Below are 23,404 nucleotides of genomic sequence, written 5' to 3' on the forward strand. Positions count from 1 at the left end.
ACATCTCAAAGGGGCAGAGAAAGAATTTATAATTTCAAGCTTCTTAAAGTAAATGTTTTCAGAAAAGGGAGGTTAGGGGCCTATGGTAAAGAAAAATCCTGTCTGAAGTTTAGCCAAACTGAGGGACACATTAAGGCCATCTTGATCAGTAGTTAAAATTAGCATTACCTTCAGGAAGGTTATTTTATAAAGAAAAGCAATGCTTTAGGAACTTTCTCAGAAGAATCAAAAGTAACTGTCTGCTAGTTAGATACAGGTCAGGAATAATGAGAAAGGGCAGTTACAAAGTAAACTCAACTAATGTTCTCTGTGTTGTAGCTTTAATAAAGATGAAATAAGTAGAAAAAAAATAATCCATTGGTACACGGTGAGAGCCAATTGGATGGACTGCCCAATTAGAAATACTTCTTTATTTTCTAGTCATTATCAGTCAAGGATTAACAAACCTACTTTTATTAGATATACTTCTGTCTAGGGATTGAGAAATATCAATTATTTAAACTTAATCACTACTTTATTTCTGTGAGATTTTTAAAAATATACTTTGGGGAAAAGTAATGGAAGAGTGATATAGCACTAAAACATTGAAGTGAATGACATAATAAGATCCTATCTTTCTCAATTTAAGGAGAAAAAAAGGGAGGGCAAAAGAAATGGGCAAAAAGTAAGTTTACCAACCAGTCATTGTGTCAAGTGTTTTCATATATTTATCTAATTTAATACTCACAAAACAATGAGACATAAGGAAGATATTTATCCCATTCCATAGATGAAACTCTATTTACAAAGTAATATATCAACCATTTGTAGAGCTGACCCTTGAATTTAAGGCCTTACGTCTGTGGAAATGCAAGAGCCAAACCCTGCTAATACAAGGTGCTTAGAAGAGGTAGACTTCAGTGAGCAGGAAAATCAGAGCATGCGTGAACTGATGACAAGTTTTGCTGATCTAGCAGCTTTGTGAGACTTGTCTAGATTCAAAGGCCCTTGCTCTACTAAACCATCAAATTAGAGGTGGTCTCCTTCTGAAACAACCAATATTTGCAGAGCTATTCAGACTTTGCGTCATGGTATTTTTTCAAGGATTAACTATTATCACTGGCTTTTCAAATTTTTTTTTTTTTTTTTTTTGCGGTATGCGGGCCTCTCACTGCTGTGGCCTCTCCCGCTGCGGAGCACAGGCTCCGGACGCGCAGGCTCAGCGGCCATGGCTCACGGGCCCAGCCTCTCCGCGGCATGTGGGATCTTCCCGGATCGGGGCACGAACCCGTGTCCCCTGCATCGGCAGGCGGACTCTCAACCACTGCGCCACCAGGGAAGCCCGGCTTTTCAAATTTTAACTTTAGAAAGTCCTTGCTTTTGTTGGAAGCAATGTTAAATTTTGATGCAGTTGTTTGCAGGGATGAAACTTGGTCGCCCTCTGGAGGCTATTCTCAGGTCCGACTAGCATACCTTAATTTTGAGAAAGAAGTCAGGTCTTAACAATTTAACAAGTCATTTTAAATGTGTGGAAATTATGTATATACATTATACTTTTTTAGAAGTTACAAAACATTGAGTTCAAAATGCTCAAAATATTTTCAAATGCTGAATTAAACGATTTATGGCATAGCATGTTTTGAATTCCTGTTCTCCCTTTGGAAATGGAGATGGTCATCATTCTCCTTTTATCACGCAATATCTATACTGGGACTAAAACCGTTATTTTTTCCTCCCCTATTATAGGAACACATGGGCAATTAGTTCTATAAAATGAATAATAAAACATATGACACAATACTATACACTCAATTACTACCAAGATCTTCCATTTTAAGTTTTAAAAAAAAAATCTCTAAATTTCCAATTAAAAAAATTTTTTTTTCTTTCTCTCAGAGATAAAACATCAGAGCTTACAAGAACCCTTAAAAACAGAATGGCTCAAAGGATAAAAATGTTTTGCTCCCTAGTTCATTCTTGTTCAGTTTTCTTGTAGAAGGTGTATTATACCAGTTAGTGTAAATTATACAAGCAAAGTTCTTGCCATATATTGGTGACAGCTTTTCTACATAAAGTAAGCAGTTAAGGGGCTTCCCTGGTGGCGCAGTGGTTAAGAATCCACCTGCCAATGCAGGGGACACGGGTTCCAGCCCTGGTTCCCGAAGATCCCACATGCCGCGGAGCAACTAAGCCCATGTGCTGCAACTACTGAGCCTGCGCTCTAGAGTCCGTGTGCCACAACTATTGAGCCTGCGCTCTAGAACCCATGCGCCACAACTACTGAAGCCCGTGCACCTAGAGCCCATGCTCCGCAACGAGAAGCCACCGTGATGAGAAGCCCGCACACTGCAACAAAGAGTAGCCCCCACTCTCCGCAACTAGAGAAAGCTCGCGTGCAGCAACGAAGACCCAACACAGAGCCAAAAATAATAAATAAATAAATTTTTTTTAAAAAAGTAAGCAGTTATGAGCTGCTATAAACCTACTGTTTTTTTACTTGATTTAAATGAATTTAATTCTTTAAATAACTGAGCAAGTAGAGAATTTAGACTCAGCCATTATTAGAGGTACCTTATACAACCAAAGTGGTATAAAAACCCTGTAACATGAAAGTGTTGTGGAGGTCCTTCTGGTCTTCTGAGACCGGGACACCTGTACCTTTATGTCCCATTTATAAATGCTCCTCTATAATGTTTGGGATGCTGAAATATTTGATGAGATAGATACCTCATGCCTATTACATGCCTTCCCTATATCTCTCTCAACTACATCCCTCTAATGAGTTGGTGCAGCTCCAAGGCTCTATCCAGTAACAAGGTAGTGTCAGGCAGTGCTTGTTGTACTCACTGGCTTTTAATCCTCCAACTGCCTTGTAATCTCCTCCTTCACACCTTGAGGCTTAGAAATGGCATATTTCCTGAGGAAGAGGTTTCTAGGGAGTCCTGTATACTTGCTTGAAATGGGGACAGAAGGATGGAGGAACAGAAGGGAAGATACACGGAAGATGAACGGATTTTTTTTAATATAAATTTTTCTGCCATAAAAACTATAGGTACCAAGCAAAGCAATCAGGGAAATATATATTCATGCATTAATTTACCACTTACAACGATGAGTAGATAGAGGACATTAGATAGACTAAGGAAGTATCTAGGAGGTAAAATGGATAAGATTGATAATGGATAGGATATAGTGGCTGATGCGAGAGGTTGAACTCAAGGATTATTGTTAGGTGCCTGGTTTATACAACTGGGTGAATGGTGTCACTACACACTAAGACAAATGAAAATGAAGGAGGAGAGATTCAGCAGTTTAGGGAGACCATGAGTATTTAGCTTTATGTATATTTTAAATGAACAGATTTAGATGTTAATTAGGCAACTGGATTTACAGAATTCAGATTAGAGGTCTCAGGTACACAAATGTCCAAACTTGATGGAGTTGGTAACTGAAGCTGTGTGTTTCTGTGAAATCATATTATGAGTTCCAGAGTGAGAGGACATAATGGCCTAAAACTGAATTTTGAAGAATTTCAACATTTAATGTCTGAGGAGAAGGATACGTACCTGCAAAGAAGATAGAGAATGAACTGCCGCAGAGATGAGAAGAAAACCAGAGGAGTTTTTGGGTCAAGGAAAATCAAGTCTCAAAGACAGAAGCAAATCCTACTTACAGGTCAAGTAACTAGGAGATAAAATTTTCACATAGCATCCATGGATTTGGAAATAGTTTATGAAGTACCTTTTTATTGGAGTAATAAAAGATGGATTCTATTGGGAGTGGGTTGAAGCATGAGAAGGAAGGCATAAAGTGAAGGTATCAAATATAGATAAACATTTTTAAACAGCTTTATGGAGGTATAACTGATGCACAAAAAATGGCACATGCTTAATGTATACTATTTGATGAGTTTGGACATATGCATAAACCCATGAGACAATTAACACAATCAAGGTAATAGACATATCTGTCCCCTCCAAAAGCTTCCTTGTGTCCCATTTTTTCTGTGTGTGGTAAGAACACTTAACATGAAATTGACCCTCTTAACTAATTTTAAGTGCTTAACACTATTGTTAACTATAGACACTATTTGTACAGCAGATTTCTCAAATTTATTCATCTTGTATAACTGAAAATTCATACCTGTTGAACAACAGCTCCCCATTTCTCCCTTTCCCCAGCCCCTGGCAACCAACATTCTATTCTCTGCTTCCATGAGTCTGATTATTTTAGATACCTCATATAAATGGAATTATGCAGTATTTGTCCTTCTGTGACTGGCTTATTTACTTAGCGTATTGTCCTCCAGGTTCATCCCTGTTGCCACAATGGTAGAACCCCCTTCTTCTTTTAAAGTTGAAAATATTCCATTGTAAATATATACTACATGCTTTGAACCATTCATCTGTTGATGAACATTTTGGGAAAAGCTTCTTGACACTGATCTTGGCAATGATTTATTGGCTATGACACCAAAAGCACAGACCACAGAAGCAAAAATAGACAAGTAGAACTACATCAAAATAAAAAGCTCCTGCACAGCAAAGGAAACAACCAACAGAATGGAAAGGTAACCAATGGAATGGGAGAAAATATTTGCAAATCATATATCTGGTAAGGGGTAAATATCCAAAATTTATAAGGAATTCCCACAACTAAGTAGCAAATAAACCCAATAACTCCATCAAGAAATGGGCAAAGAACTTGAATATACATTTTCCAAAGAACACATATGAACGGCCAAAATGTATATGAAAAGGTACTCAGCATCGCTAATCATCAGGGCAATGCAAATCAAAATCACAAAGAGATATCACCTCACACCTGTTAGGATGCTTAGTTTCAAAAATATAAAGGTAACAAGTACTGGGGAGAATATGGAGAAATTGGATCTCTTGTACACTGTTGGTGGGAATACAAAATGGTATATAGTCACTATGGAAAACAGTATGGAGGCTTCTCGAAAAATTAAAAATAGAACTATCATATGATTTAGCAATCCCACTTCTGAATGGATAGATGTATATATATATGTATATATATATGTGTGTGTGTGTGTATATATATGTATAAGAGAACTGAAATCAGGATCTCAAAAAGATTGCACTCTCATGTTCATTGAAGCATTATTCACAATTGCCAAGATATAGAAAAACATTTTCAAGAATTATTTTAAAAACTGTGCCTTTGAAGAAGAGATAGTGTGGTAATTAGTAACAGAAGTCAGGTGGAGAAAGGTGAGTTTGGTTTTGCTTTCCTTCTTTGCTTTACTCTTCTTTATTATTTTTCCCAATTTGGAAGATTTTAGAATGTTTAAAAAAGATAGTGGAAAAGATCCAGATTAGAGAAGGTATTGAACAAAATAAGGATCCTTAGAGAGTGCAAGGTGATGCAATCCAAATCAGGAGTAAGGGAATTGGGTTTAGTAGGAATAGAGCTTCTGTTCTGTTAAATTACCAAAGGAGATAAAGATGGCAGCAGATGTAGTAACTCTATTATGTTAATTAACAGGAAAGTTCTCCTAATGTTTTTTCTTTTCTTTTCTGTGAATTAAAAGAGATTATCTCCTGATATTATAGCAAATGGTGGGGACATGCCATTTAAGAATAGTGCAATAGCTGAATCACTTTGTTATACAGCAGAAACTAACACAACATTGTAACGCAATTATACTCCAATAAAGATTAAAAAAAAAAAGAATAGTGCAGAAAGAGAGAACAAAGTGTAAAGAGTGGGAAATGATGGGTCCAGATTAATGTAGCAGAATTAAAGGGCAATATTAAAGGACCTTTTAGGTTAGTGATCATGAATTTATAAAGGAAACAATCTAAACTATTATACACTTTACTTGGGAAGACTTTGAAAGCTGGAGATCAAGAAAAGAGAAAGCAATGGTTTGGGTTGATCCAGCATAATTAAAAGACACTGGAACAGGGGTAGGGACAAACACACTAGTAGATAATGGACATTGGAATGTAAGAGAGTAAGGGGAGATACAAAGGCAGTATCAGGAGAAAGCAAGGGAGTAAACAGACTTGCGTCAAAGTACTATCATAGTGGTGGGGTATTTGAACAAGTGAACTGGAATGTGAGAAGTTATTGTAAAGGGATGGCATATTTGTGTGAATAATTTTTAAAGATTATTTCTCTTTTTCCAGCTCTGATTTTTATTTTAGAGGACTGACTCCTGAAAACTCGGTTTCCCAGGATTCACTGACAACTAGCTTCCAATTAATTTTGAGTAAAGGAAGGACTGGTGAGAGTTTGGAGGAAGGGGATAGGGGAGAACCCAGAATGCCCTCTTTCTTTGAGTTGTACATACAACTGAGGCTTCGTCTCCCTCATGCGTCCAATTCCTGCTCAAGGGCTTCTCCCTCCATGTTCCCAGCACCCACTAGCAGTCTCTACATTCATTCCAGTTCTGCTTAGGGGATTCAGTCTTTCCAAACTCTAGGTTGCCTTCCTATTTCATTTGACTCCAGCTTTTATAACTTTTGAAACAAGCTCCTTTTATTAAAATCTACTTTCTAAACTTCCTGAAGCAGATTTCCTGTCCTGCATGAGTAATCCCAGGAAAAAGATGCTCAAGATGGGGCTCTGGAATAAGGTTTTGAGCTTGAATGTAATAGTGACTCCATTGCCAATGCAAAGACAAGTGCTTCTTCCGAGTAGTGGAAGCAATAAATAAATTACCAGCAATATTTGCTTTGAACATATTGCCAGTTGAAGACAATACTTTTACATCTCAAGCGGCAGCGGATTTTGTCTATTACAGCAGTAATACCTACAAGCACCATGGGGACCACTAGCTGCTTCTTATAGCACCAGAGAGCTTACAAAATGAAAATGTTTACACTTAATGTTAAAAGGTGTTAGGTGTTTAAGCTCTCAGATCGAGGCATGGGAAGACACAGAGAGCCACACTGAGGGCCTTAAAATTTTCTCATGTCTTAGAGCCACACAGCAGACATGGCTGAGGATCAAGTTTCAAATCTAAAAGTGTGGGTTGCAGAATTAAAATGCAAGTTCAACGTACATCTGTGCTAAGCCTCACAGATTAATATCAGGACACTGATCAGGAAGAGTTGGGTATTAAGATAAGGATATATTGAGTATTTAGGATAAGTGCAGGTAGGCAGACTCAGATTAATATGAAAATTTTTAACCCAAATCTTCCTGTGGTTTCCTCGCCAAAGGAAGCCACCCTTCTTCCTCCCCATTTGAGGAAACTAACTTTCCCTTACTTACTTAACATATCTCTAAAGACCTCATCTAAATAGGTTAGTTTTCAAGGAAATTTCTACTTTTCTCAAGACCCACCCACATCAGCACTTATTGCATCCTAATAACTACAGTCAGATTCTACCAGGCCCCAGTAGGCAAGTATAATGTCCACCCTGGTAGGAGTTAGCATATACATCAAAAGAAATGCTATATCCTGCTAACGTGTATCAGCAGAAACCTGTAGAATGTGTGTGTGGCATATGGTTTTTTGGGGGTTTTTTTGTTTGTTTTTTTGCGGTACGCGGGCCTCTCACTGTTGTGGCCTCTCCCGTTGTGGAGCACAGGCTCCGGACGCGCAGGCTCAGTGGCCATGGCTCACGGGCCCAGCCGCTCCGCGGCATGTGGGATCCTCCTGGACCGGGGCACGAACCCGTGTCCCCTGCATTGGCAGGTGGACTCTCAACCACTGTGCCACCAGGGAAGCCCTGGCATATATTTTATAAGTGTTAGACTGAGAAAGATCGAATATAAAGTTGCAAGGGGTTGAATTTATTATAAAGACGTTACCTGAGATTCAAAGTATTAGCTCTAGCTGATGGAATTGGCTCTAATCGTTGGCTTGTTTGGCTGACTGAAACATAGATTCAATAGTCAGCAACATTCAAAGAGGGCAAGATGCCATAATTTATCTGACAGAATGTAGACAAAGGAATCCATGTACTTAAAATGAGAATGTTGGAGTGGATTAATTATGTAAAACCCACTCAACTATCCCATAGTTATGCCCCCTCAGAGGTCACCGATAACATTCTTCTTCAAGACATTAAGACATTCTTTGATGAGAGAAATACAAGCATCCTTTTAAACCTCTGTGGCATCTGTCTTCTGTGGGCTAAAGATGACAATGCGGGATAGCACCAATGAAATGGCCCCCGTGCTTTTTAACAGGAACATTGGGTTACAAAGTAGCAGAGGTTAAGTGGTAGCATTTAACATGAGAAACAAGGTGAGTGCAATTATCATAAAGGTCAGCAGGGCAGAGTGGCAGTATTTTGACCCAAAGTGACTTCCAGCAGTAACAGATTAATCACATTTACACTGGGAATTACATTGATGAGCAGGCTTGAACTGTATACATGAAAATAAAATTCAAGCACAATGAGCAGAAACCTGCATTGATTTTCCAGCAATGAAAATTACAGCCTCGCCCAGACCTAAACCAGAGATCAGGTGGCTACAATAGCTTCAGGAACTTTGCTGCAACACTGTCAAAAGTATAGAGTGTGATTATTTTCTTCCTCCAGGTCTACCTCAAAGGGGTTTACAATTTTCCAGGGGGAATGTTTAGAAAGAAAAGTGGAAAACTCAGAATTTTTCAGAGATTATTAAGATAAATTTACACAACTGAGGTTCCAAAACATCACTGTGGTCTTCAGGTCATAATAGGGCTTATGGAAGCCATGTGATAATTGGAATTTTGACACAAGTTCACCTCACTAGAAATCTTGTGCAGTGACCTACACTATATTTCCCCATATCTGAATGTATTTTTGGAGTACACATACTTGGAAAATGACAGAACTCTCAACCAAGGTCAGTGAGTGCTATTAAGAACGGCTACTGCCTGACATCCATTAGGATAGCTATTATTAAAAACAATAATAAAGAACAAGTATTCGCATGGATGTGTAGAAATCTGAACCCTTCTACATTGCAGTTCCTCAAAAAATTAAACAGAACTACCATACGATCTAGCTATTCTACTTCAGAGTATATATCCAAAGGAATTAAAAGCAGGGACTTGAACAGATGTTTGTAATTTCACCTTCTTAGCAGCATTATTCACAATAGCCAAAAGATGGAAACAACCTAAATGTCCATCAACAGAGGAATGGATAAACAAAATGTAGTATATACATACAATGGAATATTAATGACCCTAAAAAGGTAAAAAATTCTGACACACACTACGATACGGATGAACTTTGAAGACATTATGCTAAATGAAATAAGCCAGAACCGAAAACACAAATACTGTGATTCCAGTCATATGAGGTACTAGAGTAGTCAAATTTATATAGACAGATAATAGAATGGTGATTGCCAGGGTCTGGGTGCAGTGATGAATGGAGAGGTGTTGTTTACTGGATACAGAGTTTCAGTTTGGGAAGATGAAAAAAGTCCTGGAGATGAATGGTAATGATGGTTGCACAACAACGTGAATGTACTTAATGCCACTAAATGGTACACCTACACATGGTTAAGATGGTCACTTTTATGTCATGCATATTTTGCCACAACTGGAAAAAAATACATAGGAAGGGCCAAGTGGAAACTCCTGGAACTGTCCCTACATGAAAACGATACCAAAAAATAGCAATAGCACATATCTGCGGAATTTGCAGAGACTAAAATAACCATGCAGATGGGAATCTCCATCACCCGCCCCATTTAAATAATCTGTTTGGCCTGTAAAAAAAGGCAAATAAGTCATGGAAAATGATTGTTGATTATCATAAGATAATGAGGTACTAATTCTAATCAAAGCTGCTGGATTTTATGGGCCTCTTTTTTCTGGAACAAATCAAAACATCTCTAACTCCTGATACACAGCTATTGATCTGGCGAATAGTTGTCTCCACATCAAACAGCAAAGGTAACGGAGCAGTTCACTTCTATCTGACAGAGACAGAAGTACACTCAAACTTTGTCTTACTTGAGTGCTATGCCAAGTCTCCCGATGTCTATAATATTATAGTCCATAGGGAGATTAGTCATCTGGATATCACAAAAGCATTATGATAGTCCCTTGTATTGATGAGTTTATGGTGATTGGACATGAGAAAAAGTAGGAGGTACTCAAGTTGTGTCAGTAAGATACATAGATGTCAAAGAGTGGGAAATAAACTCCATGAAAATTTAGGATGTCAAATATATCACAGCCTAAGTATGATAATGCACACAAACAGAAACCAACCTCCAGAAAGCACTGAAGATCATGTTGATTTGTTTTAAAGATGCAGGCAGCACACAGCTAGGATTCCGAAAGATTTGTTACACACTCCCTTTCCTAAATCCCATTCCTGATAGTGACTGCTCTTTCCTTTTACCTCTTCTCTCCTGTCCTCACCCTTCCTTTATTGTTCCCTATCCTTCTTACCCTTTTGCCCTCTTTCATTCTTCCTCATAGAGAATAGCCTGGGCTATTATTTGTATTCTTTACATTCTTTATATCTCTCTCCCGTCCACCCCCCACCTCAACAAAGGCCTTGTACCAATTAAGAAAGTAAACATTTCAAGTCTTCAGAGTATTGACAGGAGAAAGGTTATGGGGAAATAGCAAATCCTGACAATTTAAATATTCTCTATGTATCACATAAGTATATTTATTGTAAATAAATTCATACATGCAATAATAGTACAAATAGAAAATATTCACAAGCTACCAGACTGCCAAATTCTGCATGAGATACAAAATCACATACCTATACTATCTGCTTTTCAATTTATAATTAAAACCATGTTACCTCAGAATTTTAAAAATAGCATTTGGATAATTATAAAAAAAATTATAACTACATTAAAATTTTAAATTTCTGCACTTTAAAGACACCATTAGAAAATGAAAGGGCAAGCCACAGATTGGAGAAAATATTCATGAGATATAGATATAGATATAGATATATACATAACATAGACTGGCATCCAGGATATGTAAGATGATCTTACAACTCAATAGTGAAGTAGTATTTGGGGGAAATACTACTTCAGAATTATAAGAAACAAATATTTGTGTTTAAGCCACCCAGCCTATAGTATTTTTTATTGAGATATAGTTGAAATATAACATTATGTAAGTGCAAGGTGTACACTTGTTGGTTTGGTACATTTGTATATTGCAGTATGATTACCACCAGTACCATTAGCTAACACCTCTATCATGTCACACAATTATCATTTCTTTTTTTGTGGTGAGAATAATTATGATCTAGTCTCTTAGCAACTTTGAAGTTTATAGTACAGTATTGTTGACTGTAATCACTATGTTGTGCATTAAATCTCCAGGGCTTATTTATCTATCAATACCAGTTGCAAGTTTATATCATTTGACCAACATTTTTCCAATTTCCCCACCCCCAGCCCCTGGAAACCACCATTCTACTCTTTGCTTTTATGACTTTGGCTTTTTTAGATTCCATATATAAGTGATATAAGACAGAAAAAGACCGTCTATGGTATTTTTGTCATAGCAGACCAAACAAAGGAGTATTTGGGAGATGCCATATCATGTAAGCTTTTTAGTCAATGGTGAGAAATATTGATTTTATTCAATTACAATAGGATAGTGCAATGCAGAGTTGGGTTTGGAGGCTTAAACATGGGAGAAAAATGATCTAATTTAATTTTTAAAGATTATCTATGGGGGGAGGGCTTCCCTGGTGGCACAGTGGTTGAGAGTCCGCCTGCCGATGCAGGGGACACGGGTTCGTGTCCCGGTCCGGGAAGATCCCACATGCCGCGGAGCGGTTGGGCCCGCGAGCCATGGCCGCTGAGCCTGCGCATCCGGAGCCTGTGCTCCGCAACGGGAGAGGCCACAGCAGTGAGAGGCCCGTGTACCACAAAAAAAAAAAAAAAAAAAAAAAAGATTATCTATGGGGAGTTTCCTATAGACAAGTAAACAAGGATTCAAGAAGAAACTTTAGAAGGCCCTTTTTAAGAGTCCAGGTAATGGACAGCAGATTTAAGGTGGTAAAAATAGAAAAACATTAACTAGCAATTAACTGAGAAATAGATTTTCAGGAACTAACCCCCACACATTTAGATAATTCATCTGAAATATGCTATTTGAAAATATAGCTTCTTAGGATGCATCATATCTCTGAAGGAAACGCTAAAATACCAATGGATTGATAGTCCAAGCAATGAAGATTTACTGAGTGTGTGTGTGTGTGTGTGTGTGTGTGTGTGTGTGTGTTCCTCAACTGTCCTAGGTTCAAGGAAAGGCAAATAGAAATAAAACCTTCATGTTGGAATACTGTCCCACAGTGAGGAAAGCTATCATGTACTTTTAAAATTGTATCTATTTAAACAAAGCCTAATGTAATGGGAAAAATAAACTAGACCTGGAATCAAAAGACCTGAGTTTGAATCGCAGCTTGATTAATTAACAGAATATTAAGTTCGGGCAAGTTGTCCACATTTGATCAATTTCAGGTTCCTTATTTACAAAATGGTAGGCTGGATGGAGTGATCACTAAGCTCCCTTCCTGCATGAGATTTTGTTATTCTACAACACCATATTGGTATTCTCATTAAAGTGAATTTCAAGTGTTTGGTCAAGAAGAGGCTCGGGCTTCCCTGGTGGTGCAGTGGTTGAGAATCTGCCTACTAATGCAGGGGACACGGGTTCGAGACCTGGTCTGGGAGGATCCCACATGCCACGGAGCAACTAGGCCCGTGAGCCACATCTACTGAGCCTGCGCATCTGGAGCCTGTGCTCCGCAACGAGAGGCCGCGATAGTGAGAGGCCCACGCACCGCGATGAAGAGTGGCCCCCGCTTGCCACAACTAGAGAAAGCCCTTGCACAGAAACGAAGACCTAACACAGCAAAAATAAATAAATAAATTACTAAACTCCTACCCCCAACATCTTAAAAAGAAGAAAAAAAAAAAAAAGAAGAGGCTCATTTACTTCTTTTATGTCAAATTTAATAATAATGTAAGCCCTCATCCCATCAGGCAAAGAAGAAACTCTACCATTTGTCATCATTCAAGAATCCATTTCTTTCGTTAGGTCACATGAACATTCTAGAGGCTTAAAATAACCCTAGAAAGTGTGGTAGAGGCTCTGTATTTGGGCCTTAAACAAAAGATACATCTTGTTGAACTTTCATGGTGGCTTTAAATCTGCTGACTCTACTGCTTCACTGATAAACTGGAATAACAGGAAAGTTGGTGCCTGAACCCATATTACTTGCATGAAGTGCATAACCACTGTTTCTGAAATCTTTCTGTACCTCTGGAGACATGCCCTATTTTCACATTGCCATAGTGAATGTTTAAGTTTTCTGCTACATGAAGATATGTCCCTCTCTCCAGCCTCGGGGACATCTATCCCTCTTCCTTTGGAGTCTCAATGGCTCTCCTCTCTTTCCTCTCTCTCTCTCTCACCTAACATTATTCTTTCAAAGTATTTGTGCTTTTCAAAGAACAAAGGAAAATCGGTCAATTCCAGGAAACACCAGCTTTTCACCCTAACACAAATCTCCCCTGAAGTAATTAACAGCAAATGTTGACTACCATCTTGAAGTGGTGGTCATAGAGTTATTGGGGAAAACAAACACAAGTTAAAGCTTCAATAAATTATACTGCCATAACTACAAATAATTAGCTCTTCAAGAAAACAGATTTATATATCGACAAAATCCTTGTTTTGGAGCCTCCTCACCAAATAGCCTTAGTCTTTAGGGGAACAATCAATGATCTGAAATCTATCCCTCACCAAGCATACTTTGAAAACTTCATTCTACTATACAGCTCATTAGATCGAACTTGCAATAAATCTTAACAGACTCAGAGAAGAAAATGTTTACTTAAAGTGGTAAATTTTTCAAAACTTCACGTGGAGCCTGACGGGTATTTCCAAAGATCTGATTCCTGCATTTCCCTTCAGATCATCCCCAATCATTAGAGAGATCTCTATCCAAAAGGTATGTGAATCTTCTATGTTCATGTTGCCATATCTGACTACATATATATTCTTATTTAACACACACAAAAACTCATGTACACACTGTCTCTTGCTCTCTCTCTCACATACACACACAAACACACACACACACCCATCCCTTCAGTTCATATATTTGTAAACCTACATACTCTTTTTGTAACTGCAATTTATTTTTTAAATTCACATTATGTTATTATGATCCACCCATGTTAATACACACAAAAACATTTCATTCAATTTACCTATTGTATAATATTACTTTTGAGAACAAACCATAATTTATTTATCAATTACCTTTAAGAAGGGAATTTAGGTAACATCCACCTTATTATAAACAGCACTACATTAAGATTCCAATGCACCTAGCTTCTAATGTAGATAAATAAGAATTTCCTTAATGATAGAGAGGCTGACCTTTCTTTTATAAGTTTCGTGGCCACCCAGATTTATTCTTTTGTGTTTTTATTTGTCCATTTGTCTATACTGCTGTGGAAATGTTTCAATATGAATGTCATATAATCTGTTCAGCTTTTCTTCATACTTTGTGATTCTTTAAATGTTGTGTTTAAGAAACCTTTCCCTAACCTGACTTCATAAAGCTATATCCATATTTTGCTCCTAAAGTATTCATGTTTTTTCTTTCATATTTAATTTTTGATTTGAACTGGAATTTATTTTCTCATTTCTTTAAGATAGGGGTCTAATCCTTTGTCCATATGAATTTCCAATCATCTCAACACCATTTATTAAAAGGTTCATCCTTTCTCCACAAATCTGTAATGTTACCACATTAGTCTTTTTTTTAATCTATCTATGTTCCTGGGCCCTATATTCTGTTCAATTTTGTTTGTCTATACCTTTGCTATGCCAGTACCACACTGTTTTAATTAATATGACTTTAAATGTTTATATCAGGCAGCATAGGTTGCCCTTTCTTCATGTTTCTTAATGTTTTCATATCTTCTTCAGAATTTTTTGGCTGCTTTCAACTCCCTACTTATACGTAATGGTCACCTTGGCTAAGACACGGTAACCAGACATTTGGTCAAACATTATTCATGATATTTGTGTGAAGCATTTTTTTAGATGAGATTAACATTTCACCCAATCAGTTGAAAGTCTTAATAGAAAAAAGACTGACGTCCCCTCAAAAAGAGGGAATTCTGCCAGCAGACTGCCTTTGGACTCACACTGCAATATCAGCTCTTCCCTGGGTCTCCAGCCTGTTGCCCTGCCCTGCAGATTTTTTGCACATACACATCTCCTATTGGCTCTGCTTCTGGTTCTCTGGAGAACTCTGCCTAATACACTTCTCTCCCATATAAACTTTAGATTTAGCTTGTCATGGCTTATGAAAATATCTATTGCAATTTTCATTGTGATAGCAATGCATACACAAGTTAGTGGCATGGTCAATTATAAAATATTGATTCATTTTTACAAAGAATATTATAAAGTGTTCCATTTAATTTTTTACATCCTTTAAGAAAGCATCATTTTCTCCATGAATATTTGACTCACGTTATGATATTTATTCTCAAATACCTGATATTTATTATTTTATTGTGAATGATATTTTTACTTAATAGTAAAAGTATTAATGGAATAGTATTTACTAATAGTAGTACATTTTCTTACTGGTTGTTGCTAATATTTTAAATTCTTATTGGTTTTTGTATGTCAGTCTTGTATCCAGCAAGTTCAGAGATTACAGATTTTCTTGTATTTTGTATGCAGACATTTTCCACCTCTTTTTTTGTTTTCAAATATATTTTCCACTGGCTTTTGCTTCTGTACATATAAATTAATCTTGTGTTAATATTTTATTTGGAATAGTTTTATTGATCTCTATAAATGGATGTGTTGTATATTTTATTTATTTATTTATTTTGGTTTGGCTATTGTATATTGAAAAAGTGAGTATACCCTCTTGTTTCACTCTCTGAAAAATTTTATATAAGATAAAAGTTAATTTGATCCCTGAAGGATTTGCAAAGCACTTTTAAAATGTCTGGTCCTGGTGTTTTTGTTTGCTGATTTCTAGACATTTGACCAGACTAGCCTATTCATGTAAAAGTTGTTAGTATACTATGTTTCTCTATTTCCTCTTAAGACAATTTTGCTAATTTTATTTTTTAATTCAAGTTTTTATAAATTTTCATATTAATGGCATGATACTCTTTACTTTATTCCTATAATTAGTAAAACTCCAAATATATGTAAGTAAAACCCTTATTCTTTCATAGTTTTGTTTGTGCCTTTCTCTTCTATGAACATAAAAAAATACCATTCTTTATATTTTCAAAGAAACAAAATTGAAGTTTACTGATCCTCTCTATTGTCAATTTAGATCCCATTTTTTACTGACATATAATTCACATACCATAGAATTCACCTATTTATATATTTCAGTGATTTTGAGTATATTCACATATAAGTGCAACCATCATTACAGTCAATTTCGAACATTTTTATCACTTCAAAAAACAAATCTAATATTCTTTAGGCATCACCTCCCTCTATTCCCACCCTACTTCCCACAAGCTCTAAGCAACCACTAATCTATCTTCTGTCTCTGTAGATTTCACTATTCTGGACATTTCATAGAAAGAGAATCATACAATATAAGGTCTTTTGTGACTGACTTTTTTACTTAGCATAATATTTTGAAGGTTCATCTAGGTGATAGCATGCATCAGTATTTCATTCCTTTTTATAACCAAGTAATATTTCATTGTATGGACATACCAATTCTGTTCATCCATTTATCAGCTGATGGACGTTTTGGCTGTTTCCACTTGTTTGCTACTATGAAAAATGTTGCTGTAAACAATCTTGTTCAATTGGTGTGAACATATGTTTTCATTTCTCTTGGGTATACATCTAGGAGTAGAATTGCTGGGTCATATGGTAATTTCATGTTTAATTGTTGGAGGAACTGCTTAGATGGTTTTCAATTGAGTGACGCCATTTTACTGTCCTACCACTATTGTTTTAAATAGTGTGAAGTGTGAGTCCTCCTACAAGTTGGAGATTATTGATACCCTCTATAGTTTGTTTTCTGTTTGTCCTACTTGTTTTATTAATTATCTCTTCTTCTATGGCACAATCTATTTAATTCTAATGTTGCAAACTTAGCTAATTAATTTCTAATAAGATTCCTTTCAAATGTGTGTATGTGTGTGTGTGTGTGTGTGTGTGTGTGTGTGTGACACAGATTACAAGTATTGATTTACAGGTTCCCAGCAAGGGTTTTTTTTTTCAGCTCTAAATATTTAGTAAATTCTGACAGAAATTGTCATTAAATAATAAAATAGAGCTTACAGTTTCAAACTTAATAGAGTAAAAGTAGACTGCTATAAATATTTCACGATTCCAGAAGAAAAAGAAAAATATGAAAGAATTTAGACAAGTAGGAAAAAAAGGAAGATTTAAACCAAATTAGTAACTACATTTAATGCAAATGGATTGGCTGCTCCAAATGAAAAGAAAATACGTGTCAGATTGTATAAAATTACATGTAAGTATGTGCTATCTTCAAGAGACATACCCAAAGAAAGTGGAAGAAGTAAATAATAAATGCAAGAGCAGAAATTAATGACATAGAAAATAAACAATACAAATTCAAAAGCTAACATTTGGCTCTTTGAAAATACTAATAAAAATGGCTATCTACTTGAGAGTCTTCTCAAGACCAAAAAAGAAAAAAAAAGATAGAAAGGACAAGAAGCCAATATCAGAAAGGTAAAAGGGTCATATATCACATACATGTTACAGACTTTACAAAGGAAAAAATGAACAAAGTGTTTTCAAATAAATTTTAAATTTTATAAAAATCACAGTCCCCTAGAAAAATATAATATCAAAATAGATTCAAACAGAAATAGAAATTTATACATACATTTATACATTACAGACACTGAATCAGCACTCACTACTCTCACCATGAAGAAAGCTGAAATCCAAGATTTTTCACTAGTGTGTTCTAAAGAAAGGAAGAATTCCAGTAGTACACAAACTCTTTGAGAATAGAAAGAGGGAACACTATTCAACTACTTTTTAATATTTTCTTCATTTCAAGACAGGAAAGGACAGTATAAGAAAGGATAATTAGAGGTGACCTTACCCAGGAAAACAGATGGTAAATATAATATAAGCAAACTGAGTCCAACATAAAAAGCTAATTTCATGACAGACAACCAAAATTATTTTACATAACAAAATTAATAAAATTAAAGATACAAAAAATTAAATCCAAAGTTTCTTATAATTTCAGCAGTCATGTATGATTTTACAAAAACCTGCAGCTAATCTTATCAAACTAGAAACAGAAACTTTCTTAAATGAAAATTAGCTATCTACCATAGAGTAACATTATAGATACAGGTGAGATGATTAAAGATTTAAAGATCAGGAAGAAGACAAGGATGCCCCCTGTCACCACTCTATTCAGTATTGTACTTGAGAGTTTAGCCAGTGGAGAAAGTCAAGAAAAAGAACTAAAATGTCTAAGGATTAGAAAAGAAAACACACAACTTGTTCTATTTAGATATGATATTGTTGTGTACAGAGAAAATACAAAATAATGTACAGGAAATTGCTAGGATTTGTAAGAGAGCTTCTTAAGATTTCTAGATAAAAATCAATAAAAATAAATTGTGTTTTTATATAATAGCATCAAACAGAAAGTGATAGTAAAAAGAAAGAAATCCTTTTAGATAGCACCAAAAAGCTGAAGTAGCAATAAATCCAATAAGATATACAAAGCCTTTACAGACAACATTATAATAGTTTTTCAAAGACCTTGAGGAAATCAGAAATGAAGAGATATATTTTGTGTTTATAAGTTGGATATCTTAATAGTGAAAAGATGTTAAGTCTCTAAAAATTAAGTTATAGGGTAAGAAAAATCTAAGTGAAAATGCCAAAGATTTTGTTTTGGACCTGAAAAACTTCTTTAAAAATTTATACGGATTACAAAAGCCCACCACACACTTGAAGAATAATATAAATGTGGGAAAACTTGTTCTACTGAATATTTAGTGTTCTTATAAAGCTCTAGTAACAAAGAGGGTGCAGTTTTGATATAGAGACAAACAAATGAACCAAAAGAAGACTTAATAGAGACACAGAAAAACAAACCAAAACATATATTGTTAAAACAAAATCATATGTATATATATGTACACACACACACACACATACATATGGCACCTCTGTATAACAGAGGTATCACAGCACCTCAACAAAGACATAACAAACTTTTCGATTAAAAAATGCTGAGCACTAGGGTATCCATAAAGAAAAAATAATTAAAATTGTATCATATTGTAAACAAAATTATTTCCAGATGGATTAATGACCTACATGTGAAATGGTACCAAATATATTTTAAAAGACAATATAGGAGGCTATCTTTAAGCCACAAAGTAGAAAGATGGAAAAAAGTATAAGCTTTAAAGGAAAAGATTGATGTATTTACCCACATTAAATTAAGAAATATTTTCCAACAAAAGAAAACACAAAGATAGTTAAAAGAGAGGTCATGCCACAGACCTGAAAAGATCATTGCAACATATAAAACCAATAGAGAGACTACTATTCAAAATATGAAAAGAACTTAAAAAGAATAAAGCTGGAGGTATCTCACGCCCTGACTTCAGACTCTAGTACAGACCTACAGTAAACAAAACAGTATGGTACTGACACCAAAACAGACATATGGAACAGAATAGAGAGACCAGAAATAAACCTATATACACTTATGGTCAATTAATCTAAGACAAAGGAGGCAAGAATGTTCAATAGGAAAAAGGTCTCTTCAATAAGTGGTGCTGGGAAAACTGGACAGCTACTTGTGAAACAATTAAATTAGAACACTTTCTCACATCATATACAAAAATAAATTCAAAATGGATTAAAGACCTAAATACAAGATCAGAAACCATAAAACTCCTTGAAGAAAACATAGGCAAAACACTCTGACATAAATAATAGCAATATTATTTTGGATCTGTCTCCTAAGACAAAGGAAACCAAAGAAAAAATAAACAAATGGGACCTAAATCAACTTTAAAGCTTTTGCACTGAAAAGGAAACCACTGACAACATGAAAAGACAACCTACTAAAGGGCAGAAAATATTTGCAAATGATATGACCTATAAGAGGTTAATATCTAAAATACATGAACATCGCATAAAACTCAATATTAAAAAAACAATTAAAAATGGGCAGAAGACCTGAATAGACATGTTTCCAAAGAATACATACAGGTGGCCAATAGGCACATGAAAAGATGCACATCACTAATCAACAAAGAAATACAAATCAAAACCACAATGAGGTATCACTTCATACCTGTCAGAATGGCTATCATCAAAAAGACTACAAATAACAAATGTTGGCAAGGATGTGGAGAAAAGGGAACCCTAGTACACTGTTGGTAGGAATATGAATTGGTGCAGCCACTATGGAAAACAGTATGAAGGTTTCTCAAAAACTAAAATCAGAACTACCACAAGATCCAGCAATTCCACTCCTGGGTATATATCCAAAGAAAACGAAAATACTAATCCCAAAAGATGAATGCACCCAATGTTCACAGCAGCATTATGTACATTATTTACAATAGCCAAGATATGGAAGAAACCTAAGTGCCTGCTAACAGCCAAATGAATAAATAACATGTGGTATGATACACACACACGCACGCACACACACACAGAGAGAAATATTACTCAGCCATGAAAAAGAAAGAAATCCTGCCATTTGCAACAACATGGATGGACATGGAGGGTATTATGATTAGTGAAATAAGTCAGACAGAGAAAGACAAATACTGTATGTTATCATTTACATGTGGAATCTAAAAAATAAAATGAATGACTATAACAAAACTGAAATAGACTCACAGTTATAGAGAACAGACTAGTGGTTACCAGTGGGGAAAGAGAAGGAGGAAGGGGCAAGATAGGGGTAGGGGATAAAGAGGTATAAAATGTGTAAAATAAATCAGCTACAAAGATATATTTACAGTTCAGGAAATATGGCCAATATTTTATAATAACTTTAAATGGAGTATAATCTATAAAAATATTGAATCACTATGTTCTACATCTGAAAGTAATATAATATTGTAAATCAACTATACTTCAACTAAAAAATGAAATAAACTCTTAAAAGCAAGAATAAAAAGGCAAATAACCCAACAGAAAACTAGGCCAAAAATTCAATAGACCCTTCAAAAAACAGCAAATCCCAAAAGCCAATAACTATATTTAAAACTGTAAAATATTTATATTTTCAATAGTAATCATGAAAACTAAAATTCACACCATAATGAGGTACCACTACACACAGATTAGATAGGAAATATTAAAATAAATGATAACAACTAATGTCAAGGAATTTAAATATGAGTCACCACCACTGTTGGAAGTGTAAGTTGATTGGACCACTTGTCATTATCTTGTGGTTTAAGGACATATTTTCTCTGTGACTCAGCATCTCATTCCTGAAACTTCCCTGTAACCCAGTAGTTCACTCCCTAGAGAAACGTGTTCTCCTGTCTACTAGGATACATATATAAACATGTATCTTGTTCAGCATTGTTCATGACAGCCATAAATAGAAAACAACACAAATATCTATCAACAGTATTACAGGAATGTGCACATAAGTAATCAATCTACAAAGAAAAACAATGAATGGGTTAACATAAAAGTTAGGTAAGTGGTTATTGTTTGTGCTATGGGAGGGTTTTGTGATGATGCAAGGCATGGAGGGGATTCTTGGTTGTTGCCAATGTTCCATTTCTTGACCCGTGTGATTGTAACAATTGTTACTGCTTCATAATTTTCATTAAATGTACATAGAGTCTATAGATTTTCCATCTAAACTCACAAAGAGAAACAGCTATTGTGCTTACTACCTAGGGAGTTAAGTACACAGGAATGATGCTACAGATGAATACTTATGTCTCCACAGCGATGCTTGCTGGCCACAAAAGCTAAAGCACCAGGATAACTGCCTTTCCTTATTTTCAAATTCCAAGTCTCACATAAATGCACTGAGTTTGTGGAATTTCTTTTACATAAAGATCCCAAGCTGAAAGAGGGTTTGGGATTTTTTTTTCTTAACTTCTAACCTCTGCCTTAGGAAGGTATACTAGAAAATGCAGTAGCCCCCTTATCCTCAGGGTATACATTCCAAGACCCCAGTGGTTGCATGAAACAGCAGATAGCACCGAATCCTATATATACTGTGTTTTTTTCCTATACTTACATACCTATGATAAAATTTATAAGATAGGCACAGTAAGAGGTTAACAATAACTAATAATAAAATGTAAAAATTATAGCAATATACTATAATAAAAGTTATCTGAATGTGGTCCCTTCCTCTCTCAAAATATCTTATTGTACAAATTTCATGCCTTTTCCATCTTAACTAAGCACTTATCATGCACTGTGGCCATAACTTTTGCAATTTGAGGTGTGACCACAAAACTAGCATGAATTTATTTTTCCTTTTCACAATTTCACATACAGAAGATTCATTCTTACCATAGATCTTAGCAACCTCAGCAAATGATTTTTTCTTTCCTTATTAAACCAAGAACTTTCACCTTTTCACCTAAAGACACTACTTTACAGCTTCTCTTTGGCATATCCAAATTGCCAGCATCACTCCTCTTTTGCTTTGGGGCCATTATTAAGTAAAATAAGGGTGACTTGGACACAAGCACTGTGATACTGAGAGTCAGTTCTATAACCAAGATGGCTACTAAGTGACTAAGGGGTGAGATATGCCAGACAAAGGGATGGTCCATATCCCGGTGGGTGGATGGATGATACAAGATTTCATCACGCTACTCAGAAATTTATGAATTGTTTATTTCTGGAAGTTTCTACTTAATATTTTTGGACTTCGGTTGACCGTGGGTAACTGAAACAGTAGAAAATGAAACCTCGAATAAAGGGAAATGACTATAGATCAAATAGATGCTGAATGCCAATCCACTTATTTCACTCTAGGAGTAATCTTGGATGAATCAATTATAAACCATCTGAACTCTCCAAATATCTTTAGTTCTTTCAGATTGGTAAGAAGTGGTCTTGTTAATGACATAGTAATTCTTTTTCCCCTTGTCAATGAACAACATGGTGCACATATTCACTGAAGTGTGTCAAAACTCACACCTGTTAAATGACATTTTCAAATTAACTTCCTTAAGGTGATCCTGCCCTTAGAGAAGTAACTTTTCTTGCTTTTTCAGAGTCCTTAACTCCAAGAATCAAGTTTATTATTTAACTAGACCTACACTTCCAAATACTCTCACCAATAGCCACTGTCCCCAAAGAGTTTAGACTCTAGTGTTACCCTGAAGCATTTTTTCAAAGGAAAAAAAATCTCCCTAGAAAAAAGTATTTATATTCTCTTTAGGTTTAGTCTTCCTATGGGTATCAAAT

At 35.6% G+C, this 23,404-nt stretch overlaps 1 pseudogene across 1 annotated transcript in view; it reads left to right on the forward strand.

The window, feature by feature from the left end:
• The first annotated feature begins 653 nt into the window (after positions 1–653).
• LOC308610773 (ferritin light chain-like) overlaps positions 654–23,404 on the forward strand; it is a 67,219-nt pseudogene continuing 44,468 nt past the window's right edge. Inside the window, exon 1 of the transcript in view lies at positions 654–664. The product of the transcript in view is annotated as a ferritin light chain-like (transcript). The remainder of the gene's footprint in view (positions 665–23,404) is intronic.

The sequence above is a fragment of the Mesoplodon bidens genome, assembly GCF_964165515.1.
Source record: "Mesoplodon bidens genome assembly, contig: HAP1_SCAFFOLD_178, whole genome shotgun sequence".
NCBI lineage: Eukaryota > Metazoa > Chordata > Mammalia > Artiodactyla > Ziphiidae > Mesoplodon > Mesoplodon bidens.